Below are 18,747 nucleotides of genomic sequence, written 5' to 3'. Positions count from 1 at the left end.
GCTATGGTTCTTTAAATAAATCCTGCGTTAATGGGATCGCGCTTCCTATTGGTTACGCCGGTGGCGCTATTGCCCCCCGTGTTCACGTAATCTGCAGCAGATGTATGGAGAACTGCTGTGGGTGAGTCGCTTTTGTTGTAGCTCCACACCGAAAGTTAACAATATTGTTTCATGTGAAATGTTAGACACTGTTTGAAGAGTAATGAACATCATAGACATGGATTGATCTGTAAAGCGAGTTTTCTGTTTGTATGCATGTTGTTTTCATACCGTTATTTCCATCTGATGTACTCTTTTTCCACGTGCTAACAAAGTGATACATAATCTGAATAGGTGGAACTACAAAAATTGCTGAACTTCCATTTTGTCTCCTGCTGCTCTGTGTGCAGGTAATTGTTTCTTTATCATATAGTGTTTACGAATTTACTCTGTTTATTCAGTATTGCATTTTCTGTATTAAGTAAATGTTTTGTGCTAACTGTGTTTTGTAAAGCACTTAATTCATGGTTTCACTAAGAAATTTCATATTTTCATTAACTTTTCATACATTCTATAAAATGGATGACGTAAGCTATGTAATTTATGTACCTCATACTATCCTTTTCCTTGATATACAATCTTTATATTCTTGTTATTTCTGTTTGATTTAAAAATGTCTTATACGATCACAATGCCATAAGGTTAAGAAGAATAGAAAAAAAAAAACAGAACCAAAAAGAATATTGAAACCATGGTGTTTGCTGTTGTATTGGGAGCAGCAGAGCTATGGAGAACTGCTGTGGGTGGAACTACAAAAATTGCTGATCTTCCATTTTGTCTCCTGCTGCTCTGTGTGCAGGCCTCAAATAAATTCCAACGCCATCCAAGTCCAGAGTCTATATATATATATATACTGTTCTTGTCACTTCAAATGTAAAATGTTTACTTTATTTAAGTGAAATTTAAATAGGCTCACGGGTCGTACTGTGAAAGTGCCGAAGAAAAGGAATGACGTGAGACCGGAAGAAAACTTAAGTATGTGGAAATAAATAAAATAAAAATAAATAAATAAATGTGGAAATAAATACATAAATAAAGAACTAAAATTAGAAATAATTATGTATGTTTGCTTTTTTTTTTTTAGTTTTCTTCATATATGTATTTATATATTCATTTATTTATATTTGTTTTTTTATATTTTTTTGTACATTTATTTATTCATTTATTTATATATTTCTAATTATGTCAACTTTGGTATTCCATAGTAACCTTCATACTGAGAGAGATACAGCAATTTTACAGCAAAGATGTAAAATAAAATGAAGGTTTGTTACTATTTTCTCTTTTCTTAATTTCTGCTCTTATGGAGTTTTATGGCTCGTGCTTTTGTGTTGACACTGAAGAAGCTAAAAACTCCCATCTGGATCATCTGTTGTATCTTCAGTTTGTATAGCAGAACCAGCCCGATCTGGTCTTTCCACCCAGGAATCAGTGCAGTTAATTTTAAGGTGAAATTAGAGTCTGTTTATTCAGATGGGTTATCAATCAATAGGATGCCAGTGTATGCCCTGTTTTATTTAAAGAACAGGAATCTATCGAAGTCTTATCATGTTTTTGGAAGTGAATCATGGCATGAACAAAGGAGATCTCTGAAGACCTCATAAAAAGTTGTTGCTGCTCATCAGGCTGGAAAAGTTTACAAAATCTCTAAAGAGGTTGGACTTCATAAATCCACAGTCAGGCAGATTGTTTACAAATAGAGAAAATTTAAGACCACTGACCACCCTCCCCAGAAGTGGTCAACCAACAAAGATCACTCCAAAGCAAGATGTGTAATAGTCTGCAAGGTTGCAAAAGTTCCCAGGGTAACTTCTAAGCAACTAAAGGCCTTTCATGTTAATATTCATGAGTCCCCCATCAGGAGAACACTGAACAACCATGGTCTGCATGGCAGAGTTGCAAGAAAAAAGCCACTGCTCTCCGAAAAAACAAAAAGACATGTTTTGTGGACGGATGAGACCAAAATAAAACTGATTTAAATGAGAACTCTTCATTCCAGCATTAGAACCTTATTCCATCTGTGAAACATGCTGATGGTAGTATCATCGTTTGGGCCTGTTTTGCTGCATCTGGGCCAAGATGGCTTGCCATCATTGATATATAAAATGAAAATATATTTTTTTTGTTCTTGACAGAAATATGCTGTGATGTGATCGACTGGAACACACTGAAGTTGGAAGTGGGATATTTCAACTTGGACATTCCCACTTCTGACCTTGTCTGGGACGTGGCATTATAGTCCTCCTGATAGGAATGGGAGGAGTCAGTAATTAGTTCCTAGGCAGAGGGTCATGGGAAATGGTGCCTGAGGTAAAGTGGCAAGAGTAATAGAGTGCCCTCTAGCAAAGCTCATGGGAACTCCAGCTAGAGATCGTGACAATAATATCTCTCTGGAAACAAATTTAAAAATGTCAATCAAAATAAAATGATAGACAACAGTTAAGAAAATTTTTTAAAGTCTGGACAACTTAAAACACTTCAGTTTCGAATCTCAGAGTTATTAACAGGTACACAGAAAATATTCTTTAACTTTAATGGTCTTTTCTGTTCTGTGTTTCTTTTTTTCATACTGCATCACTGCATTTGCTGCTGTATCAAGTCAAGCCAAGTCAAGTTGAGCTTTATTGTCATTCCGCTACATGTGTGGACATACAGTGGAACGAAATGTTGTGTCTCGCAGGACCACGGTGCTGCATAAATAAACATAAATATGAACATAAATACACTAGACGTAAGAGCAATCGGTACAAAAGCATCCATATCAATACGCGTATCAGCAAGGAATATGTCACAACATAGCCTACTGTTGTATTGATATTTGAGACAGCCCTGTTGTGATGACGATCGGGATGATGATGTCATCACCAAAGCGCCCGTTTAGCGTCTGACTATGTTTATGAAAGTGAAAGTGACGACATATTGTCAAGAATGGTGACCCATAGTCGAAATTGGTCCTCTGCATTTAACCCATCACGAGTGCACACACACAGCAGTGAGAAGTGAACACATACCCAGAGCAGTGGGCAGCCATTGCTCCAGCGCCGGGGATCCCCGGGGAGCAATTGGGGGTTCAGTGCCTTGCTCAAGGGCACTTCAGTCATGGTATTGAAGGTGGAAAGAGCGCTGTTTATTCACAACCTGCTGGTGCGGGAATCGAACCAGTGACCTTTAGGTTACGAGTCTCTAACCATTAGGCCACGACTGGCCCTTATGTTGTAACTATGATTTTAAAATGTGTATTGACAAAATGAATTTATGGATTATGCCCCAAGGACTATGAATGCTGTGAATTTTATAAATGGCACTCAGTGGGTCTGCATAAGTGTTGCGTTTCTGTGATCAGTATTGATTGCAGAGAAAATAACAAAAGACGATGTGTGTTTCACAGTAGTTTATTATATTGTGTGATTTTTATTTTCAAGGTACAGTTGTAAGGGGATGTGTAGTTAATTTCTACCTGACAGCTCCACCGCTTTAGTATTTAAGATCGTTCCATTTTCTAAATGGGGGTGCGGGGTGTTGGGATAACACATCTGTTATATGTTTAAGTCTGTTACAGTGTGATTATGTGGAGTGTAAGAAGTGTTTTTCTTTGTTATCTATGTTTGTGTTATATATATATTTCTTATATGTTTCTGTTGGAGGAAATGTGTACTGTGAGAAACAATAGGATACGTGCTAACCCATGGAAATGGTTTGTTCTATTAATGTGTGGTGGGAAAATTGTTTGTAGAGGAGGATGGGGGGCATAAAGCTGCAACTGTTGAACTTGGAGAAATGTATGTCTGATGGGAGATATGTTTAAAGTTTGTAAGGAGTGCCCCATCAAGTGATTCGAGTTTTAGGTTTTGCTGCTGACAGGTTTTTTTTTTTTATTTTTGTAGTTTCAGTGATTGTTTTGTTGTGTTTTTGTTATTTTTGTTTGTTTTTCTTTTTTTGATAAGATTATGGCACTCAAAAGGACACTGGCTGGTGGCATCTCTTTAATAAACTTTTTGAAACTGGAAACCCTGTTGTGCTGAGCCTTCCTAGCTCTTTCCTGGCCTCTCAGCAGTTTCTACCCGACACCTGTTTAAAGCCTTCACCATGTGCCACTTTTATGCTTCTCCAAAGGTCTCTGCACAGCCCTGCTTTACATGTTATACTTTTAACTGCCATATTCCCCAAACACATCCACCTACGCAATCTTGATCTTATTCTGAATTAAGAAATCACTATAATGCAGCCAAAGATAACTTAACAAAAGTAAACATAAGTAATTACTTTGCCTTCAGAGTCTTTCATTCATTTGTCACGTAACAGACGCAGTAAACAGATCAGTCAAGAATGACCCATCACTAATTGAGACTGAGGTTTTAAATTGAAGTTCTGATTCAGGTGGAGTCGAACCACGCAGACAGTCGGTCAGAACTGTATAATGGCATCAAAGATGCAGAATTCACCCAGACTCCAGAATCTCATTAAAGTGTTTGCTGATAGAAAAAGTTGTGGCTCTGGAACAGAATACAAAAATACTTTTACATGAGTAATTATTAAAGTAACATTTCTAAACTACTATCATGCAATGGCAATCCTTATAATAAGTATAGAATTTAACTACAATTAAGGCAGGTTAACAGCAAGCCAGTGCAAATAATTAGTGCAGTCATTCTATGACGGCCTACAAGATGGCACCATTACTACACATTTTATATGGAAAACAACGATTAGTCACTAAATAACTTGTTAAAACATTAACATATGTCATGGTAAATACTTTACATTACTTGCATAATCTATAATGAACATGAAGATGTGCCTAACAGTGACAAGCACACATATACATATGGAAAAATGATAGAACTCTCACTCGAGGCATGAAAACAATCGGTGGAATTAAATAAAGAACAACAAAATACACTTACTTTATATGCACACACAACTATATTACATCAGTAACTTCTTCTTCTTCTTCTTCTTCTTTATTACAGTGTTCACATAACCCATTTGGATGTTTTCCTATTGTTATAAGTGCGCTATTTAAATTTGAGTGCCCTAACAATATTATTTTAAAGATAACCTCTGCCTTCCTTGACTTACCCATATACTTTATATTTTGATTTTGTTTATTAAACTGTAAAGGAACCTACTCTTTTTCCCATTGTTCCACTTAACTTGCCATTCTTTAATCACTTTACTCTAGATTAAAACCTTAATCTCTGATTTACTTAATGGAACTTGTAACTCTAATGTTTCTTTCTGTAAGGCTTGCTTTGCTAATTTATCCACTTCTTCAAATTACTGCTAATACTGATTCTTTAATTTCATTTTCTAAACAAACAATAGGATCCATTGTTCCTCTTCAGTTTCTAAAACCACTTTGATATCTTGATATTAATCCTCTTTTTTCCAATAAATAAGTTAACCTTTCCGTAATCATCCTTTCCATAATTTTACAAACATTCGACGTAAGAGCTATCAGTCTATAATTAGAGGGTTTTGAAAGATCTTTTTCTGGTATTATTATTGCTTCTTTCCAAAGCTTTTGGAAGTCTTCCTTCCTCCCATACTCTGTTATATAATTCTACAATTTTTCCTATAGCCCTATCCTTTAAATGTCTCATCATTATATGTCCAACCTGATCCTTTTGTGGAGATGAAGGTTTTTTTTTTGCATTACAAATAGCTTTTTTCTCTTCATCTCTATTAAACGGAAAGTTAATTGGTTGGTCTTCCATTCCCTCACTCCGTACCAGAGCTTCTAAATTTAGATTCCCCTTCAGGAACTCGAGCTGCGTCAAAAACGCTTGGGGAACGCCTCCAGCGTGAGCACGCTCTGAATCACATGTGTAATCAGTCCAATAGAGAAGCGAGACGTCATGGGCGGGTGACGTCACGATCCAGGAAGCTTAAAAGCATGTGCGCCGGAACCGGCATTCAGCTTCATTTATTCAGCGAAGCGCTCTGTGTGTGTTGTGTTTTTCACGTGTCTGTTTTTTGGTGCCAGTGTACCACTTTTATTTGAGACACGATGTCTAAAGTCTGTAGAAAGCTTAAACATAAAAGCAATCCACGTTACAAGCCATGTGTGCCTCCCTGCTCGCGCTTTATTCCGAGCGGGGATACACACAGCTTGTGCGTGGTTTGCTTGGGAGCGGATCACGCAGAGTCGGCTCTCGAGGGGGCCGACTGCCCGCATTGCGAGCGGCTTCCCCTGCGTGCTCTCCGCTCCCGGAAGGCTCTCTTTGCGGAGGGAGCCTTCACCAGTGTTCCTCGCGGGTCTGGCCCCGCTTCCGCTGAGGCGGAGCGGCAGCCGCACTCGTGGGGTTCGCAGCTGGATCTACTAGAGGGAATGGAGACGGGTGAACCCCTATCTCCTTCCTCACCTAGTAGATCCAGGGCCCGTTCTCAGGGATCGGAAGCCCGTTCTGCGGTTCCTTCCACCCAGGGAACAGCCTCAATGCTCCCCATTTCTTCCTCTGAGGAGGTTGAACATAAAAAAGCGTTGTGGTGGCCCCACACTCGCCCCAATACGAGGAGCTTTTGGAGGTGGTTACTCGAGCGGTAGCTAAATTAAAAATCGATTGGCCCGCCGAGAAACAAGCCGAACCACAGCGAAGCAAATTAGATGAACGCTTCCTGCGTAATCGGCCGCCTCCTTCACACCAGAGCCTGCCGTTTTTCCCTGATCTCCAAACAGAGGTGTCGAGATCGTGGGTTAAACCATTCTCGGCCCGTCTCTTTGTCCCCGCCTCTGATTACTATGGGAATGTGGCGGGGACAACAGAACGCGGGTAGCGATCCCTTCGGTAGAACAGACGCTTGCGAGCTATCTGTCTCCCGAGGCGTCATCGTCTCTAAAGGCTCCGGTCTTACCCACTAAGCCGCTGCGTACAACATCAGTGCTAGTGGGTAAGGGGTACTCGGCAGCAGGTCAGGCTGGCTCTTGTCTGCACACCATGGCAGTGTTGCAGGCATACCAGGCTGATCTGCTGAAAGAGCTAGACGAGAGCGACGAGATTAGCAAAGATAACATCTCTGAGCTAAGAAGAGCCGCTGATTTGTCTCTCCGCGCCACCAAAGAGACCGCCCGTGCCATCGGCAGGTCTATGGCAGCTATGGTAGTGGTGGAGAGACATCTATGGTTGACCCTGTCTGACATGAAGGAGAAGGACAGGGTCTTCCTACTAGACGCCCCGCTTGCGCCTTCTGGCCTGTTCGGCGACGCCGTCAATTCCGTCATCGACAGGTACCGGAAGACCCGTAAACAAGCGGCGGCGTTTCAGCGGTTCCTCCATCGTCGCGTTCTAGCTATTGGGGTTGCTGGGCGGGAGCAGCCCCAGCCGAGTGCCAGCTCCTCGCATATGGCGAGTCAAAAGCAGAGCGTCACCTCTCGTGCTCCTCCGCAGCGGGACCGAGATCAGCGGCGCTCTAAGCCGGGGACTTCTAAGCCGAAGCTCGACCTGAGGGTTGTGCATTCCACGGTGTCCGTCTCTCCTCAGTGCCCCCTGCGGGGGTCTCTAGAACAGTTAGTTCGGTTAGTTCCTGCCGGCGTGCCGTTTCAGGGCACCGATCTAGCAGTTCAAAAACATCCAGAGACCAGTCTCGAGAGGCTGGTTCCCTTAGTAGATTATCTGGCAGCGTGGAAACTACTGCCAAATGTATCTGCATGGGTCCTGCACACTGTAGAGCGGGGCTATCGCATTCAGTTCGGTGCTCCGCCTCCTCCTTTCAACGGGGTCTTTCCCACTGTGGTGGGCCCCGAGCAGGGTCTGGTAATGGAACAAGAAGTAGTAACTCTCCTCAGGAAGGAGGCCATCAAGGTGGTTCCTCCTCAGGACAGAGAATCCGGTTTCTACAGCCGGTACTTCATCGTTCCGAAGAAGGATGGGGGCCTGCGTCCTATTTTAGATCTAAGACAGTTGAACCGCTCAGTCATGCGGCTGAAGTTCAAAATGTTGACAGTCAGTCAAGTTGTGTCACAAATCAGGTCCGAGGACTGGTTTGTGACAATAGATCTGAAAGACGCTTATTTTCATGTCTCCATCCTTCCTCAACACAGGAAGTTCCTAAGGTTTGCTTTCAGGGGCGAAGCATACCAATATCGGGTTCTTCCGTTTGGCCTAGCACTCTCCCCGATTGAGCCATAATCAACCAATCGTCGATGTAATTGAGTATGCGGATGCCCCGGAGTCACAGCTGAGCCAGAGCAGCATCCACACACTTCGTAAAAGTGCATGGATGCTGCTCTGGCTCCGCTGTGACTCCGGGGCATCTGCATACTCAATTACATCGACGATTGGTTGATTATGGCTCAATCGGAGCACATGGCGGTTCAACATCGAGATGTTGTTCTCGCTCATATGAAAGAGCTGGGGTTGAGACTGAACGCCAAGAAAAGTGTGCTGTCTCCATTACAGAGGACCACTTATCTGGGCGTGGTGTGGGATTCGACCACGATGCAGGCACGTTTGTCACCTGCTCGGATCAAGTCGATCCTCACGACAGTCAAGAGAGTGAAAGAAGGCCGGTCACTCACTGTAAAGCAGTTCCAGCGACTGCTGGGTCTGATGGCAGCTGCGTCCAACGTGATACCTTTTGGCCTGCTGTACATGAGACACCTACAGTGGTGGCTCAGGACCAAGGGGTTCTCCCCGAGGGGAAACACGTTCCGCATGATCAAAGTCACGCGGTGAGCCCTACGTGCTTTAGATATGTGGAAGAAACCTTGGTTCCTGTCTCAGGGCCCGGTGTTAGGAGCTCCTGGTCGCCGCGTAACGCTAGCGACGGATGCATCTCTCACCGGTTGGGGTGCGGTCATGAGTGGCCACCCAGCCCGCGGTCTGTGGAGCGGTCGGCATCTCACGTGGCACATCAACTGCCTGGAGATGCTGGCTGTGTTTCGAGCTCTGAAACTCTTTCTCCCAGACCTAATAGGCCGCCATGTGTTGGTGCACACCGACAACATAGCGGTGGTCTATTATATCAACCACCAGGGAGGTCTGCGTTCGCGCCCCTTGTACAAGCTGGCGCACCAGATCCTTGTGTGGTCCCAGGACAAACTCCTCTCACTGAAAGCAGTTTACATTCCTGGGCATCTCAATACGGGAGCAAACATCCTGTCGAGGCAGGGGCCGAGGCCCAGGGAATGGATGCTTCACCCCATGGTGGTGAAGCAGATTTGGAGAGTTTTTGACCAGGCTCAGGTGGACCTCTTCGCGACTCAGGAGAATGCGCAATGTCCCCACTGGTTCTCTCTGATTCATCCAGCTCCACTGGGAGCTGGATGAACCGATCCTCGCCCGGAGTTGTGGAATTTATGGGTGTGGCCCCTGAGGGGGCACGCCTCGTAGCTTCCGGTCTCTCAACTGAGGTTGTTGAGACCATCCTTCAATCCAGAGCTCCCTCCACGAGGAAATTGTACGCCCTGATGTGGAAACTTTTCACTTCATGGTGTGGAGACCGCCAGCAAGACCCAGTTAACTGCCCAGTCGGTACAGTGCTGGAGTTTTTGCAGGATCGGTTCTCAACAGGGTTAGCCCACTCCACCCTGAAGGTTTACATGGCGGCTATTGCGGCCTACCACGCCCCTCTCGGTGGCACTTCAGTGGGCAAGGATCCCCTTGTCGTACGTTTCCTCCGCGGTGCGCTGAGGCTGAGGCCTCCTGTACGACCTCGGGTCCCTACTTGGGACCTCGCCGTGGTGCTAGAGGCTCTTTGTGGGCCCCCCTTTGAGCCTATCGTAGAGTCCTCTGATCATTTATTGTCAATTAAGACAGTTCTTCTTTTAGCTTTATCTTCGCTAAAGAGAGTAGGAGATCTTCAGGCCCTTTCTGTGGCCCCTTCACATTTGGACTTTGCCCCTGGCATGGCCAAAGTTTTTCTGTACCCTAGACCAGGGTACATACCTATCTACATATCTATCTCTCACAGCTTTACTACACTTGTCTGTCCACCAAAGAACAGCTTTTCTTGTCATTTTTCCTTTACTTTTTGGAATTGATTCTAATGCTGCTTCTAATATTACTGCACATACTTTTTCATTAAAGGTGTCAATATCTTGATTTGAGTCAATTTCAGTAATTTTTTCCTCACACATTTCCTCAAATTTAGCCCAGTTTGCTTTTTCAAATACCCATTTTCCTCCTCTTTGAGTTAATGTTCTATCTGTCTCAATATCCAATGTTAGAACTATTGGTTAGTGATCACTCCCAGTGTTAGATTTTCCCAAAACTTCCCAAATACATTTACTAGCCAAATAATTTGAAACTAGTGTCATGTCCAACACAGACTCTGTTCCTGTATGAACATCTATCCTTGTTCCCCTCCCATCATTTAAACATACCAGCTCCCTCTCCTCTATTAATTCCATTGGCATTTATGTATCTTCCTCCCCATAGTGTATTATGTCACACCATATCACTCTGTCTATCTTGACCATGTACTTCCTTTAACTTCTCTGACTCCATTTTTTTACATGGGTTATAATAATTTATAATAACTATCTCCTGACCTCTACCCCAAACCCCCACAGCAATATATTATTGCTCCCTTCCTTTTCCCAGAATTCTATATGATATTTCTTATTTAATAAATGTTGCACACCCATCACTATTCTCTTCTTCCCTATCATGCTGCACTATACTATACCTGTGTAGAACAAAATCTAAACAATGTTTCAGCCAAGTTTCTTGAACGCATATTCCAGTTTTATACTTAATTCTTCAATAAATAGCTTGAACTCCTTACTGTTTGCTATTAGAGATCTTGCATTCCATTGAATTATTGTTATCATCTACAAGTATTATCCACATGTTTCTTGACTTGATCTTATCTGAAGTTCATCTCTGACTTCTTCCCAAGTCAAGCCAGTCATTCCAAGATGACGTATTGCTGCTATAACAACTGTGTCTTTTGTGTTTTGGATTCAATCCCAGCTGTACTATTTATAACTCCTGATATAAATGTCACTAATTTTTTTCTTTTCAATCATCATAAGTTCTTCTGGGACTTCACTATATCCCTCAACTGAAACCCCTGGCTGATCTCTTTGATCTTTAGTTTGTCCTTTAACCTGTTTTGCCGCCTCTGCATATGTTAGCTTCTTCTCCACCCTCATTTTCTGAATTTCCATTTCCATTTTCAAGTGCATTTCCATGTGCCTCTCCACAGTTGCAACACTTTGGTTGTACTCCTTCCTCACACTTGCCATATTCATGGTTTCCTCCACAACGAGCACATCTACACTGTTCCCTACATCTTGTAGCAACATGCCCAAACCTTTGGTAATTAAAACATCTCACTGGTCCTGGTATATGCTCTCTTACAATATAGCTCATCACACCCAACATTACTCTTTTTGGAATTTCATTCCCTTGAAATTCTATTACTACTGTTTCAGTGTCTCTTCTGTTTCCATCTGCACCTGATTTTATCCTTTGCACATTTACTATCTTCCCTCCCTTTAGGTTACCTTTAAACTCATTATTGCCTATATTAGTTTTTCTGAAATGCTAAAACACATTTTTTTAAACCATCACTTATTTTCTCAAAACCTTAAACACAAATCCAAATGTTCAAACCGAATTCACAGAACCTCTGACTCTTCTGGCAAAATCAGTCAATCGCTTCAAAACATCTCGGTTACGTATGGTAACCCTCGTTCCCTGATGGAGGGAACGGAGACGTTGTGTCGAGTAGTGTACGACACTAGGGGTCGCTCTTGACAGTATTGAAACAGGCCAATGAAATTGGGTGTGCAGATTTGCATAGCTGGCCACGCCCCAGCCATCCAGGTATAAGTAGGGCATCTGCTCACTCGTTCTGATCTGAGGAGCCGAGCGTCTCAACTCACTCAGAGGCGGTCCAGACTTGTGGCATGGGAGACACAACGTCTTCGTTCCCTCCATCAGGGAACAAGGGTTACCATACGTAACCGAGACGTTCCCTATCTGTCGTACACTCCGAGTTGTGTCGAGTAGTGTACGACACTAGGGGTCCCCTGTCAAATCACGCCACAAGCCTGGCCACGTCACGAGTGACCGGGCGCAGATAGTAACAAGCCAGCGTGTTAACATAAGTGCAACTCACCTCTCGTGACCTTCCAACGTCCAAGAACTGACCTGTTACAGCAGTGTCCTGCAGCCGGGCCTTGTGTCTTGGCGGACGTTGGGGAAGTGACTATTTCCCGAAGGAAAAAAGGCACTACGGAGCTCACAACCTGCCCAGAGGGGGGGTATAAAGTGAATATTATTAGATATGGAACCTGACGTGGGTCTCACGCTAGGGGAGACTACCAAATTCAGATCCTAGGGACAAACTTGTCTTTAGGGGAAACACCGCACCATAGAGAGTTATAGGTGGAATTACACACATGGGGCCACATAAGGAGCCACTACATATGGGGCCCAATCCCGACCAAGAGTTAGTAAAGTAACCATACCTTGTGTTGGGATCTTGCAGCAAGTTCCTCCGCCGAACTCTGCTACGTCCAGAAGTGCCAAGTGATGGAGAAGGTGTTCAGGGTTCGCGTCAGGAAACCTACTGAAACTTAGAAGCATAATCACCATTTAGGGGGAAGCGCTTAACCCTCTGGGGTCTGAGGGTGTTTTGGGGCCCTGGAGAAGTTTTGACATGCTCTCACATTTGTGCTTTTTTCAGTATCTTAAAAACATATTAATGGCTAAAGTTGGATTATATTGTAATCAGCACAAACTGGGCTACAATAATATGCAAGCAACATTAATGTACATGTTTGTGTTTTTGAGAAAACAACGTTTATGCGTGGTTAGTGAAAAACTAAAATCTTTAAGTCACTGAAATAAGGCCATGAAACACATTCAGAACATTAGCTCACTAGACTTTTGAGAACTGCATGTGGTTGTCTAGAGTTTTTTCTACCAAATGATGTGAAAATCATCTCATTCACGCGTTTACAGAAAACAATATATTGACTTAAATTTTCTAAAACATGTTTTGTGATCGAAAGGGAATATGCGAGGGAGTGACAACGACCATGAATATTTAGTGATTCACACAAAAGAGACAAAAGGCCCTCCTCTAATGGCCCATCAATGAGACTGTGACTGTCAGGTAGAAACAATGAGAGATTCAGAGAATGGAGTTTTATACTATTTGTATTTTATTTACAACACTGTATCATCAAAACATACATAATGAAGATCAAAAGCACATTATTGACTACACTGATCTAACCATAGAGACGTGAACAGACTTTGTGTCATTCCTGAAAACTGTTTTCTGAATTCTGTTCAACAAGTGAAACAAGTAAATTATACCTGATATTTAAGTGATTGCTGCTTCTTTCCATGGATTTAAGAAACAAAACTCATCATCAGTAGTTCAGGAAATTGTTCTACAATAAAAAAAAAAAAAAAAAAAAAAAAATCAGTGTAGTTGAACATCTGATGTGGGTACAGTACTCTTCATGTGGCATTCATCTGTGGTGCAGGAATCAGATCACTAGAAAAAAAAAAACAAAGAAAAAAAAACATCTGTAAGTATGTTAATATCAGGAGCACCTGTAATATATACATATAATATGATTCTGTAGTCATAGACTCACACATGCTTTATACTGTCTTTAAAAAATGGCATTTTATATCTGAGAAACTAATTATTACTGTTTAGCACGTTAAACATCTATTCATTAACATAGTATTAATACTAAACTAATATTATCCTATTGTTATACGATAAATAAATGACTAAATAAATAAATAAATAAATAAATGTGATGTTATAGTCATAAACAAGCATGCTTTGTATGTCTTATACAATACAAAGCCATTTTATGTCTGGGAAACGAATGTATTATTGTTAAGCACGTCATAAACATCTATTCGTTAACAGAGTATATGACAGTAGTTTGGTCTAAACAATCTTAGACTCTTTCATTCAGTGTTACAGTGTAAACACTATTACATTTATATCGCGTCATTTTTTATTTTATAGAACATTAAAAACAGCCTGGCGTCGTCAAACATTTCGACGCAATGAAATGAAACATACTTCATAACGTTTCACTTGATTACACGTAGTCAGGAATTATAGTTTGGAAAAAATCTAACTACTATAATGTGTACAAGTTATATCACAGTAACACAACAACTAACGTAAGTAGGCTAATAAAAGAAAGACTTACTCTTTCGGTTGATCTCCCCGTGCGTCGCATCGCGCTCTTCCTCTGAGGGAAATATCAATCTTTCTCCTCACAGCGCTTCTTCTTCCAGTAACAAGATGAAGTAGCCGAGATGAACACTTAAGTGAATCTCCCGCTTTGTTTCCGTTGATGTGGGCGGTTCGCCGCGCGCGCCTCCACGTGGCTGATTATAATAACAAACCGAAAGTATCTCGTGGGCGTGATCAAATTAAAAATAATTAGGTCTGACGAGAAAGTCTGGACATGGGGTTGGTTTCATACAGATTACTTTAACACATGATATTTGTTTTCGATAAGACTTACTTCACTTAAAAGTAGACATATCAGGCTTTCTACAGATATCTCTCCCATGTCTCTGTGTGGAGTATTTGCTGAGTTTTAGTTCATTTTAGTGACGCATTTCGTAATGACGATCACAGATAACAACGCAGCAGACTGCATACCCTGTGTGTTTGCTTTATTTCACAAAACCAGAGAGTCTTGTTGTTACTATGAGTGTACACAAATAAAAGTGAATTCCTTACAGATTCCATTGATGTATGTATCTTATCTGTACGATCAGAAATGACGGAGAAATTGAAGTTCGTTTTGGCGTTATCAGAAAAACGGCCACAAACCGCGCCGGCGCGTTTTTCGACCCCAGAGGGTTAAGCAAGCTCTACGCCCAACCAGAGTGCTGCGCCAAGAGCTTGTGATTAAAACTCTAGCTGACGCTGGTTCCATGTGCAAATTGGCAAGTGTATAGGTGTAGCCCAACCTGCAGCTCTGAAGATGTCTGTTAACGATGCTACATTGCACGAGCCGCCAAGGCAGCGATGCCCCTGGTCACTCCCCGTGAGCAAAGGCAAGCCTCTGGCCTGGTAGGCCGTACAGACCGCATCCACAAGCCAGTGGGAGATCCTTTGTTTGGAGACAGCCAATGTAGAAGCCGAAAGTTGCCTATCCAGGCCTCCTTGGAGGAGGGATAGCACAGATTAGATGCCGCAACTCCGTGGGTTCTACCCTTAGGAAGAACATCTGCGCCATTCCCAGGACATGCCACCGTCTGGCTCAGTCGTGTATAGGGTGCTTCCCATTGTGGGTGTAAGGTTTCTGGAGGCTTCCTGGTCGCATTCAGGGACCATAGAAGGAAGTTCCAGAAATCTGGGCGCAGGTGCCAGATTGTGCCCCTCTCCTGAGGAAGGAGGTTCCTTCTCAGGGGGGTGTGTCAGGAATGCAACGATGGTAGGAGCGCGAGCTCCAAGAACCAAGTTCCGTTGGGCCAACAGAGCTACCAAGAGAATCTGTTTCGAAACCTTCCCAACATTGCACCGTGTCTGTGCAATAAGGCTCACTGGGGAATAAGCCGTACGGTCCACTGAGTGTCAAGGGGGGCGCTATATACTGACCAGGCAGTGACTGTCTGCGAAGACAGACAGTCAGAAATGGTTGTGCCGAATCCACCTCTCATCCCCGGGTCGAGAGTGGATCTGGGTGGGTCAGTTAGGCCGCCTGCTCTATATTGCTCGTCTGAGGAAAAACTAGAAGCCTAACGAGGGTTCTAGCAAGCCTACTGACAAGCTGGTGTTGCCACCTTCCCACAAGAACTTTGACCGCTGGGCAGGTCTGGCCGGAGGCCCGGCTGTCGCGGGGCCTCAGAAGTTCTATAGGGGGCCGTCCGACGAACAGACAGGAGTAGTCGGGGGAGAGGGCCGAAGCCCGACCCACGGCTGAGGCTGCTCCTTTAACCACTGTGAAGGACTTGCGTGCAAATTCTATCACGTGTTGCCAGAAGGACCGACCTGGGAAATGGGGGGTAAGAAGCGGACTTCACATTTCCCGCATTTCTGACAGGTGAAGCCATAGGTGGCGCTCCTGGACCAACAAAGTGGACATCACCCTTCCCAGAGCGTGCGCCCCGACCTCATAGCTCAGCGAGCGTAATCGGTTATTGTACGCAGTTCCCATAGCTCTAGGTTGGAACCACCCTCGTATCGAACTCACAACGCCACGGCCCGAATGCCCAGAGGATGGCTGTGGCATGTAAGGCGGACGCAGCTCGTCCAGAAGCCGTGTAAGCCTTGCCCGGAAAGAACTTACAGGCTCTGGACAGGGGTCATGGGAGGAATCCAACAAGCGGCGGAATTTTGCGGGGAGTACCCCGCAAATGCCCCCTCCACCTGGGGAACCTCTGAAACCCCCTCGCTGGACCCCCATCAAGGGTGGTGAAGGAGGAGAAGTTGGTCTATCATGATCCACCCGTTTTTTTTTTTTTTTTCCATCGACTTCTCGTGCGCTTTCGGGAAACAGGCACTGGAAATGAGCATACAGGTCGATGTCTATTAATCAGCTCTTCCTTGGCTGCCCGTTTCAGGTACGGCCACCATTTTAGCGTCCGCCTCAAACTGAGAATCAACCCCCCACAGAGGTTTACTCAGCTGAAACTTCAGCTTTAAACAGTTCACGCCCTCCTAGCGATGCTGCCGCTAACCTTTTCCACCCATTTAGGAGCTCCGAATAAGAAAGTCAGCTGTACTGAGACAGACTAACAAACTCGTCCAAAAGCTCGATCGAGGGACGCAAGGAGCGAGAGGTTCGTGGGGTTTTCACCCGGCGGAACCTTCCCTGCTTCCTAATGCTTGCCACTGACGCACCTCGCAACGGCCTCGTACCCGTTTGAAGTAGAAGGACCAGAGCGGGAAGCAGTCGGGGTGAGCCGCGGCTTCACGTAAAAGCATGCGGCTCGCGAGCAAAGCACGCCCATGATCATGTCCTCGCAAGCAAAACATGAATCAACACTAAACGCTGTATCAGCGTGAGCATAACTCAACACTGAACACAACGGTTGCGTCGATCGTTTGGGAAGGTAAGCCGCAACCAGGATGGCACGGAGGGAAAGACATGTTCACCAACACACAATCCCACCGCGCTAACTCTTTCAGGGAAATCACTCTTTTAAAGGAAGATTGCTCTTCAAGATCGCCGTCGACGCACGCAGGGGAACTCTCACAACACTTATCTGTGTATGAGAAGGGAGAGACCGCTGCCTGTGCTGCAGATCCAACGACGAAAGAGGTGAATGTTGTCGCTTCTCACGCAGAGACTGCATTCGGCTCCGAAAACAGAACGAGTGAGCAGAAGCACACGCTGCCCTACTTATACCTGGATGGCCGGGGCGTGGCCAGCTATGCAAATCTGCACGCCCAATTTTATTGGCCTGTTTCAAAACTGTCAGAGGTGTTTGGGCTCCCAAGAGCGACCCCTAGTGTCGCACACTACTCGACACAACTCGGAGTGTACGACAGATAGGGAACCATTTCTCCTGTACTCAAAATCAAACAAAGCTTTCAAATATACACATAGTAGTCAATACTATACACACTACAGATCATTCATTAGAAACTACATTAAAAAAATGGAGAACACAGTGCCCAGTGCATGTAGTTACTACAGTTGTTTTCAACTGCTTACACACAAAATCTTCTCTTGTCACACAGTTTCTGAAACTTGACACTCAAACACCAGAACCACACACCAAATCTGCAAAACCATACACTAATTCTCTGCCTTTACTCAGTTTTCAATTTCATAAAACTCTTTTTGCAGAACACAACACACAATTCTCTATGCAGCACACAAAAATCTAACAGGAATTATCTTGATTTCCTTTTTCAAACACAACCAATCAAAATGCCAAACTAATTCATCTGTGCCTCACACTAACACCTCACTTGTGCAAACACTCATTGCTTTACTTAACACCAAACAATCATGGCTTTAGAATAAGGCTTGGAATATGCTTTGGAATAATCACCTTTTTCTAAAATTATGTTTGGTTTCTGTCCAACTACACATGGTTGGTGTACACTACCAGTCAAAAGTTTTGAACAGTAGTATTTTTTTATTTATTTATTTTTTTGTAATTCTCTTCTGCTCACCAAGCCTGCATTTATGTGATCCAAAATACAGCAAAAGCAGTAATATTGTAAAATAGTTTTACTATTTAAAATAACTGCTTTATAGTTGAAATTTTTTTTTTAAAAGTAATATATTGTAATATATACAAAAAGCAAAATTTACAGCATCATTACTGTCACATGACAAATCATTCTAGTATGCTGTTCAAGAAACATTTATTATTATTATAAATATTTAAAACAGTTGAGCATTTTTTCAGGATTCTTTGAAGAATCAAAATATATAAAGTTCAGCATTAGTCTGAAATAAAAAGCTTTTGTAACATGATACACTATTCAAAAGCTTGGAGTCAGTATTTTTATTTGTATTTTCTGGAGAAAGAAATTATAGAAATTAATCATTTTATTTAAAGATGCTTTAAATTAAAGACATTTATAATGTTAGAAAAGATTTCTATTTCATATAAATGCTGTTCTTCTGAACTTTCTATTCATCAAAGAAACCTGAAAAAATTCTACTGAGTTGTTTTCAATATAATAATAATAATAATAATAATAATAATAATAATAATAATAATAAATGTTTTTGAGCAGCAAATCAGAATATTAGAATGATTTCTGAAGGATCATGTGACTGGAGTGATGATGCTA

At 42.9% G+C, this 18,747-nt stretch overlaps 1 protein-coding gene across 1 annotated transcript in view; it reads left to right on the top strand.

Moving 5' to 3' along the window:
- LOC127162791 (uncharacterized) overlaps nucleotides 1–18,747 on the top strand; it is a gene marked incomplete at its 5' end in the record, with an annotated part of 236,588 nt that overhangs the window by 160,237 nt on the left and 57,604 nt on the right. The window lies entirely within an intron of this gene.

This window comes from Labeo rohita, chromosome 3 (genome assembly GCF_022985175.1).
Source record: "Labeo rohita strain BAU-BD-2019 chromosome 3, IGBB_LRoh.1.0, whole genome shotgun sequence".
Classification (NCBI taxonomy): Eukaryota; Metazoa; Chordata; class Actinopteri; order Cypriniformes; family Cyprinidae; genus Labeo; species Labeo rohita.
This window is presented reverse-complemented; position numbering and strand designations above follow the sequence as displayed.